Here is an 8,447-nt window from a genome sequence, read left to right on the forward strand (position 1 = left end):
GTTTTACCCATGGACCAATAATGGCAAGGAGGTCAGTGTCACTGACCTGAAGAGTATGTGGTGGGGTGTAAGGTATAGGAAGACTGGAACGGTAGAAGGGGACTAGGTTATGAAGGCCTTTGAATGCCAGAAGATTTTGTATTTGATCTTTTACCAGGGTGTTGACATTTGAAGAGTGCACACAACACTTGTGGTTCTGTGGGAGCTCAGAAATGACTGACCTTATTACTTCAGAAATGAAAATGAAATAGGAAGCTACCAGATACTCACAACCCACTGGGATCACATATTCTAGCTAAGCTACTTCTCAGCTGGCTTCTTGGGAAGGCATTTCCCTCCCCATGGTCTCTGTGGGGGTAGGAGGGGAAGTTCCCCAGATCTTATGGTGTTCTCAGAATGTCCTGTAGTCACTACTGCACCCCATCCCCTGCCCCCACACAGAGACATTTGTGAATGAAAATCCCTTCAATAAACAATTTCATTTTGATTTTGAAATTTCTCTTTTTGTGCAAAGGAATTCAAATAAACATTTAGCACTCACTGTATGCAGAATATTGTGTACTTGCTCCACAAGCATAAACATCTGTACTTTACTGGAATTATACTTTGGTTACCATGTTTATCATAGCTTTAGTGGTCATAACTTTGAGGAAAGGCTATGTATCTTCTGAACTCTGTGTGGATTATGGCCTAGTGGATAGAGATCTAGTCTCAGAGCCTGGAAGATCTGGTTTCAAGTTCTATCCGTTTTATGAGCCCCTAGGAAGGTTACAATCTCTCAGTGCCCTAGGCAACTTTCTATGACTATATATTGCAAAGAAATTGCCAGGATGTGTTGATAAATGTATTTTTCACATTTAAGAATTCTCTACAAAATGAAATCACAGGTGCAGTCTCTATTTCCTTACCTATATATGAATTATAGGATAAAAACTGTATATTCAAGAAGTGTGGAGCCGTGCCTCCGCCCCCTCCTGCGGGGACCCGTCGCAGTTGCCAGCACCCCCGACCGGCGGTGACCATGTGTGACCACAAGGCAGTGATCAAAAATGCAGACGTGTCGGAGGAGATGCAGCAGGACTCCGTGGAGTGTGCCACCCAGGCCCTGGAGAAATACAACATAGAGAAGGACATAGCAGCCCATATCAAGAAGGAGTTTGACAAGAAGTGTAACCCCACCTGGCACTGCATTGTGGGAAGGAACTTCGGCTGCTGAGTGATGCACGAGACAAAGCACTTCATCTACTTCTACCTGGGCCAGGTCGCCATTCTCCTGTTCAAGTCTGGTTAGAGCATGGCCTGTGCCTCTTGCCCTGAGAGCCATCCAGATCACAAGGACTGTAGCCTAAATTACAAATACCAGAGACTGAACTATCTTCAGCGTTGCCATGGGAACACCTCGAGCTTTAAGCCTTTATTGTGGTTGTGTTGTACAGGGCATCCTATGTACTAGTTTGTTGTGGTTATAAAACACTTAGCAAAAAAAAAAGTGGTAAAGAAAGGACAGATTTGTCAAACTAACAATTGTGCATCATGTAGGCAAAATGATACATTGATTAGATTTTTCATCTTTTTTTGTGTGTACTAGATTTTGTTTTTTTTTTAGCTCTTATAGAATTGGTAGGATTCTTGACTGATTACCTAGTATAGCCTTCTGCCTTCAGTAAAGAAACCCAAAGCATCCCAGAATGATGAGAATCTATCCAGTTTTCATGTCTCCTGGAAAATCCATCTACTTCCTTGGCAATTCTATTCAGTATTTGACAGGTCTTATTTTTAGAAAATGCAGCTTTACAGCCGCCCAAAGTCAGCATGCTGTAGTATAGATGGATACTCTCTTGTCTTCTCAGTAAAGGTAGATGATGGCTAGTCATCATCCTGCATAAATATTTGAAAATCATTATTGTGCTATACTGTACTTGAAGCCTACTATAAAGTTGCAATTTGCTAACTCTTTAGTCATCTCTGTAGTTTTCCTCTGAACCCATTCAAGGCTTATATTACATTGTATAGTACAGAATTTAATACACTAGTATAAAAAAGTTTGACATGAAGGATATTCTGCTATTTCTGTATATTTTTTTAGCTTACATTTATTCATTTATTTTTCTATTTATCTATATATTCATTTTAGAGTGTACAAATCTCACTTGGGATAGAAATATAGAAAACACTAATATTCCTAATTCTAATCCTCATTGGCATAGAAGACCTAGGCAGGTTCACCCATTCTTAGGTAGCCTGGTGGTCCTTTGTTTACAAGAGCTCACCAGCTTGGGGCCAAACTTAGTGTAGATGCCAAATTGGCTTTATCCCTACTGAAGCTAGAACTTTGGAATTTAAATAATTCTCTAATCTCAACCTTCCTAGTAGGAGGGTCTACACATGTGTACCATCATGCCTGGCAACAGCTCACTTTTGTATGATACCATAAGATTGACAAAAAACTTTCTCAAAATAGTACCACCAGGCCCATATCCAAGTATTTTCATTGCCCTCTTACAGGTAAGGAAATAAAGCCTCAAAGAGAGGAAATGATTTACCCAAGGTCATATAAATAACAAGTACCTGAGCCATAGTTTGAACCAAGGTTTCCTGATTCTATATTGAGTTTTCTATCCTCTATACTATGCTATCTTAATATATATGTACATTAAATGTAAATGTACGTTGAATTCCAATAAAAGTTGTTTAAAATTAGATACACACATAAACATTTAAATATATATTAAATGTATATAATATACTATATATATACATATATGTGAGAGAGAGAGAGTATGTGTAAAATCTCTTAAATTTAACCCCATTAAATCCCTTTTCAAAACAAATTGTTTTAGTCACTACACTTCACAAGATTTCAGAAGCTTCACAACTTTCTATTTTTTTTTTTTTTTGTAAATCTCTCTTAAGCTTTGTATTTCTTACTTCTAACACTCATGGAATCACAGAATTCTAGAGTGGGAAGGGGACCTAGAGATTAATTAGTCTAATACCCTTATTATACAGATGGCAAAGCTCTCATAGAATATCAGATTGGGGGGGGGGCTTAGGAACTGTACTCCAAACTTACCTCAATTAAAAAAAAAAGATCCAAAATATCCTCTTCTACATCCCTGCCAGTTAGTTGTCAAGCATTTGCTTGAAGGTCTCTAATAAGGGGGATCTCATGATCTTAAGGAAGCCCATCACCTTTTGGGGAAGCTATATCATTACATAGTTTTCCCTTATTTCAATCCTAAACTCTCTCACTACTCCTGCTTTTGTCCTTTGAGGTGAAGCAGAGGATGTATACTCCTTTGTCTACTTGAAAATCTTTATAATACATAAAGCCCACTACCCTAGCCTCCAGAAACTTTCTCCCAGGTGTATTACTATATATTTTCAGTTTCATAGTTAAGGATTATGGAGCCCCATTTGTCCCATGAGAAAGTGTCCAACACAGTGTGTGACATATTGGGACTTTGAGATATTTTTTTGAACTGTTCTCATCCATTTTCCTAGATAGGCATGATTGCATTTACTTAGTGTTTGAGAAACTGGAGAAACTGACTCAAGAGCAGGATCAGAGATGGTCTCCCAGGTACTAGGAATTGACATCTAATCTCCACTACCCATAGAACTGAAGCAAATCCCAGCCAGGGGACTCTGAATCAGACTTACTGATTGGGCGTTGACCCTCAGTCTGTCAGTAGATAAACGTTTATTAGAGGCTTCGGATATGAATATGAAAAAAGAAAGACAGTGATTAATCTTAAGGAGCTTATAACCTAGTGGGGCAGAGAGGAGGAAAAAGTGCTCATCATGGGGGCATGACGGAGAAAGCATAGAAGTTTAAAAAGAGTTCAGTCAGAGGAGTCAAAGATGTCCAAATTGAGGGGGACATTTTGTCAGATTTGAAAAGCTTATGGGGAGAGAAAACTAACACCTTCCCCTTGAATCATTTTACATGATCTGATAGATATAAAATGATATCTCAAGGTTGTTTTCACTTGCATTTCTCTAATAATGATGTAGAGCATCTTCTCAAAAGACTCTACATTGTTTTGATTTCTTTATCTAAAAACTGCCTGTTTATAGCCTTTGACTACTTACCAGTTAGAGAATGACTCACATTCTTACAATTTTGCCAAGTTCTTTGTATGAGATATGAGACTTTTATATAAAGTTCCCCCTTCCCCATTTTCTGTTTTCCTTTTGATCTTGGCTACATTTATTTGTGAGAAAACTTTTTTTTTAAGCAATTGGGGTTAAGTAACTTGCTCAAGGTTACATGGCCAGTTATTTCTGGGTGTGGTGCTTAGTATCTGAGCCCGGATTTGATCCAGGTCATCCCGACACTGGAGCCGGTGCTCTTACTTGCTGAGCCACCTGGCCACCCCTAAGCAATTAGGCTTAAGTAACTTGTTCAAGGTTACACGGCCAGGTGTTTCTGGGTGGGTGCTAAGTGTCTGAGCCGGGATTTGATCTCCAGGTCTTCTCAACACTGGAGCCAGTGCTCTTACTCGCTGTGCTACCTGGCCACCCCTGGAGAAAACTTTTTAAATTAAATATTATTGAAATTATCCATTTTTTACCTTACTCTGCTCTCTATCTTTTGTTTATTCATAAATTGTTTACCCATCCACAAGTCTGATAAGTCATATATTCCATGTTCTTCCAATTTTCCTGTAATAGTTCTCTTAATTTCTGTCATATATCCATTTTGACCTTATCTTGGTAAATAGTGTAAGATACTAGACTATACCCCACTTTCTGCCATACTGTTTTTCACTTTTCCTTACAATTGTTTTTTTTTTACCAAGTTATGAATTCTTATCCTCAAATCTTTAAGTCTTTATGCTTGTCAAATAAAAAATTACAATATTTATTTGCTTCATTAAATTTTATGTCCATTCTGTTCCATTGGACTACCTTTCAGCTTTTTGGAGGGCAGTTGGGTTTGTGACTTGCCCAAGGTCACACGGCTGGTTTTTGTGTTAAGTGTCTGAGGCCAGATTTGAACTCAGGTCCTCCTGACTCCAGGGCCAGTGCTCTATTCATCGTACCACCTAGCCACCCCTACCTTTCTATTTCTTCATCAGTACCAGATACTTTTGATAATTATTGCCTTATAATACAGCTTAAGATGTGGTTAACCTCCTTCCTTTACATTTTTATTAGTAACTTTGACATTCTTGACTTTTTGTTCTTCTAAATGAATTTTATTATTTTTTCCAATTCAGGAAAATATTTTTTGGTAATTTAATTGGCACGGCATTGAATATATAAATTAGTTTAGCTAAAATTGTCATTTTTATTGTATTGTACTGTATTGTATTGCCCACCCATGAACAATTAATATTTCTCCAATTATTTACATCTGATTTTATTTGCATAAAATGTTTTTAAAAGTAATTTTGTTTATATAATTCCTGGGTTTGTTTTGGCAGGTTTGCTCCCATGTGTTTTATACTGTCTACAGTTATTTGAAATGGAGTATTTTTTACTATCTCTTCTTATAGAGGTTTGTGTTATATAAGAATGCTGATGATTTATGTGGATTTATTTTATATCCTGCTACTTTGCTAAAAATATTGCTTCAACTAACTTTTTAGTTGAGTCTTTGGGGTTTTCCAAGCATACTACCATATTATCTGCAAAAAGACATATTTTTATTACCTCATTCCCTATTCTGTTTCTTTCTATTTCTTTTTCTCATTGCTATTGCTAGATTTTCCAATACAATATTGAATAATATTGATGACGGTCTGCATCCTTTTTTTTTTTTTAAAGCAGTCGGGGTTAAGTAACTTGCTCAAGGTTACATGGCCAGTTATTTCTGGGTGTGGTGCTGAGTATCTGAGCCCAGGATTCTATCCAGGTCATCCTGACACTGGAGCCGGTGCTCTTACTCGCTGTGCTACCTGGCCGCCCCAGTCTGCATCCTTCTTTCACACCTCATCTTACTGGGAAGGCTTCTAGTTTATCCTGTTTATAAATAATGTTTGCTGATGGTTTTAGAAAGATTTTTTATCAGTTTAAGGAAAAATCCATTTATATATTTATAAGGGCTTTTTTCTGAGAGAAATAAGTATTGTACTTTTTATCAAAAACTTTTTTGTATCTATTGATTTTTTTACTTTTGTTATTAATACAATCAATTATGTTAATAGCTGTCTTTATGTTAAACACTAATTCATTGTTGGTAGAATTGTGAACTGATCCAGCCATTTTAGAGAACAATTTGGAATTATACCGAAAGAGTTATAAAATTGCCTATCAAGGGTGGGGAACCTGCCACCTTGAGGACACGTGCGGTCTTCTACATCCTTAAGTGCAGCCTTTTGACTGAATCCAAATTTTACAGAACAAAGGGAAGACCATTGATGGCCTCAAGGCTGTAGGTTCCCCACCCCTGGCCTATCCTTTGAGCCAGCTATAGCTCTACTAAGTTTTTCCAAAGATGACCAGGGGAAAAGGAAAAGAACTAATGTGTTCTAAAATATTTATAGTGACATAGGACACAGGGTAATCTGGGAAGGTGCTGGCACTGCTGCTGCACACTGCCCATTGGGACTGAGGCTGGGCTGAAATGGCTGTGGAGGTGACCTACCCAAATCAGGCAGTGGGGACTCTATGTCTTAGATCAAGAGGGGAGTGATGCAACTGGTGATGAAACAAAAGAGAAATCTTTTAAAACTGGCCTAAAGGCTTTGATGACAGCAGGAAAGGAACTATTTAACGAGAGATGGGATTTTATATCCTAATCACAGCTGAAGAACATTAAAGAAAATATGGCACAGGGAAAGCCTAAAGAATGAATCCTGAGAGCAAAGTGAGGCAGAAGAGAATTTAAGACAAGAAAGAAAGCTAGAGGGAGCAAAGAAAGTGGCCATTAAACAGGATCCAAGTCTTCCAGAGGCAAGATGTATAAAGGTTTGTGCTTTAGAAGCACATTGAGGCTAACAAGTAAAGTTATTTGACTGGGTCCACAGGTTATGAAGGCAAAGGAAGAATTTAATGTTTCTTATACAAGATGGTAGCAGATTTGTTCAATGTATCCTGTCAGATGAACTGTGTCAGGGATACAATGGAGACACTTTGTTTACAGAGAGTAGTGTGGCAGTGTATGGAATGTCCAATCTTATAGCACAGGGTAAACAGACACCAGTAGTCCATGAGCAGAGCTGTGACTAGTGAGAATTGATTGACAACCTCTGCTGGAAGAGCTGATAACCTGAAAAATGAAGTCTGGTGTAGATGTCCAGTTTAATAATAGATACATGATGATCTGAGGAGAGAACGGCAGGTGGAATGTGGTGCCACACTTTTCAAAGTTGACTATTTTAGAAGAGGTATTTTTGACTCAGTTGTCAGAGTTCTTTTTGGAGACTTGCACCCCAGCTTTTGGAGGAGATGTCTTTGGTATTGTTCAGTCACACAGAGCAGAACAGTCCAGGACACAAAGACATCTAGCACAGTATATTCATATTGAAGCCTGATGCCCTTTCCTGACTTTTGATGATCTCCTAAATCATTTGGAAGACTTGGTTTGTGATGTAGTAGAGAGGATCTTGAAATAATCTGCAGCAGTCTTATTATATGACTACAACCTGACTTTCACATACACTCCTTCCCTCCCCCCCCCCCCGCAAAAGACTTTTAATTGAATGAACTATTCAGATACCATTATGTGGCTAAAGGAACATGATAGAAAGAAGGAGGATGCCACCTACTATGTATTCAGAGAGAATATCCCAGAAACCCCTGAGAGACTTATGACAGACACCATGAATGAGCCAATTTTGCTGTGTCAAAATCCTGTAGAGATCAAGTCCTTCTATAAGCAGTGATTTCCTAAGTTTTCTTGGCTTACTGAAACTGTAGGTGTGTTGATGGCAAATGCTGGTGAGATTGTGGGAGGCTACATGCATATCTGGGTTAGTGAACTGTTAAAGGAATTTAAAAGAGAAGGCTTTGTTCCCTCTCCCTGCTATGGTGCACTGATCAGAGAAGATATGGTACATGTCCTCATGGATGGCATAGCTTGGACTTGGAATGATTCTTAACTTGGATTTTGAAGAGATTCTAAACCCAAGATGCGTGCCTGTACCCATACTTCACACAGGGCTGTAAACTCTAACTGTTCAGTAAATGACAGCAGTAGGAAAGGGTACACACAGCTTAATGGAAATATACAACTTCCCAAAATGAAATGTTCCATCTTTTTTTTTTTTGGTCCCATCAGAGTGTAGAGTCACTGCTTGTGTTATCTGTTCTCACTGCCATAATATAGTCACAGTTTTGGGGGATGCCTTAGAAATAATATGACCTCAAGTGGAAAAAAAAATATTTGTAGCTTCTCTCTTTGTAGAGGCACAGAACTGAAAATAGCGAGAATGCCAGTCAATTGGGGAATGGCTGAACAAACTGTGGTATAAGAAATGATGAACTCGGTCATCTTG

At 38.4% G+C, this 8,447-nt stretch overlaps 2 pseudogenes; both read left to right on the plus strand.

The window, feature by feature from the left end:
* Positions 1-966: 966 nt before the first annotated feature.
* LOC138176191 (dynein light chain 1, cytoplasmic-like) lies at positions 967-1,489 on the plus strand (annotated as a pseudogene).
* Positions 1,490-6,574: 5,085 nt separating this feature from the next.
* On the plus strand, positions 6,575-8,125 carry LOC138176217 (asparagine--tRNA ligase, cytoplasmic pseudogene; annotated as a pseudogene).
* The last annotated feature ends 322 nt before the right edge of the window (positions 8,126-8,447 follow it).

Source organism: Petaurus breviceps, unplaced genomic scaffold (assembly GCF_028583685.1).
Source record: "Petaurus breviceps papuanus isolate PSGF00001 unplaced genomic scaffold, PetGlider_PUasm1.0 84, whole genome shotgun sequence".
In the NCBI taxonomy this organism is placed as follows: Eukaryota; Metazoa; Chordata; class Mammalia; order Diprotodontia; family Petauridae; genus Petaurus; species Petaurus breviceps.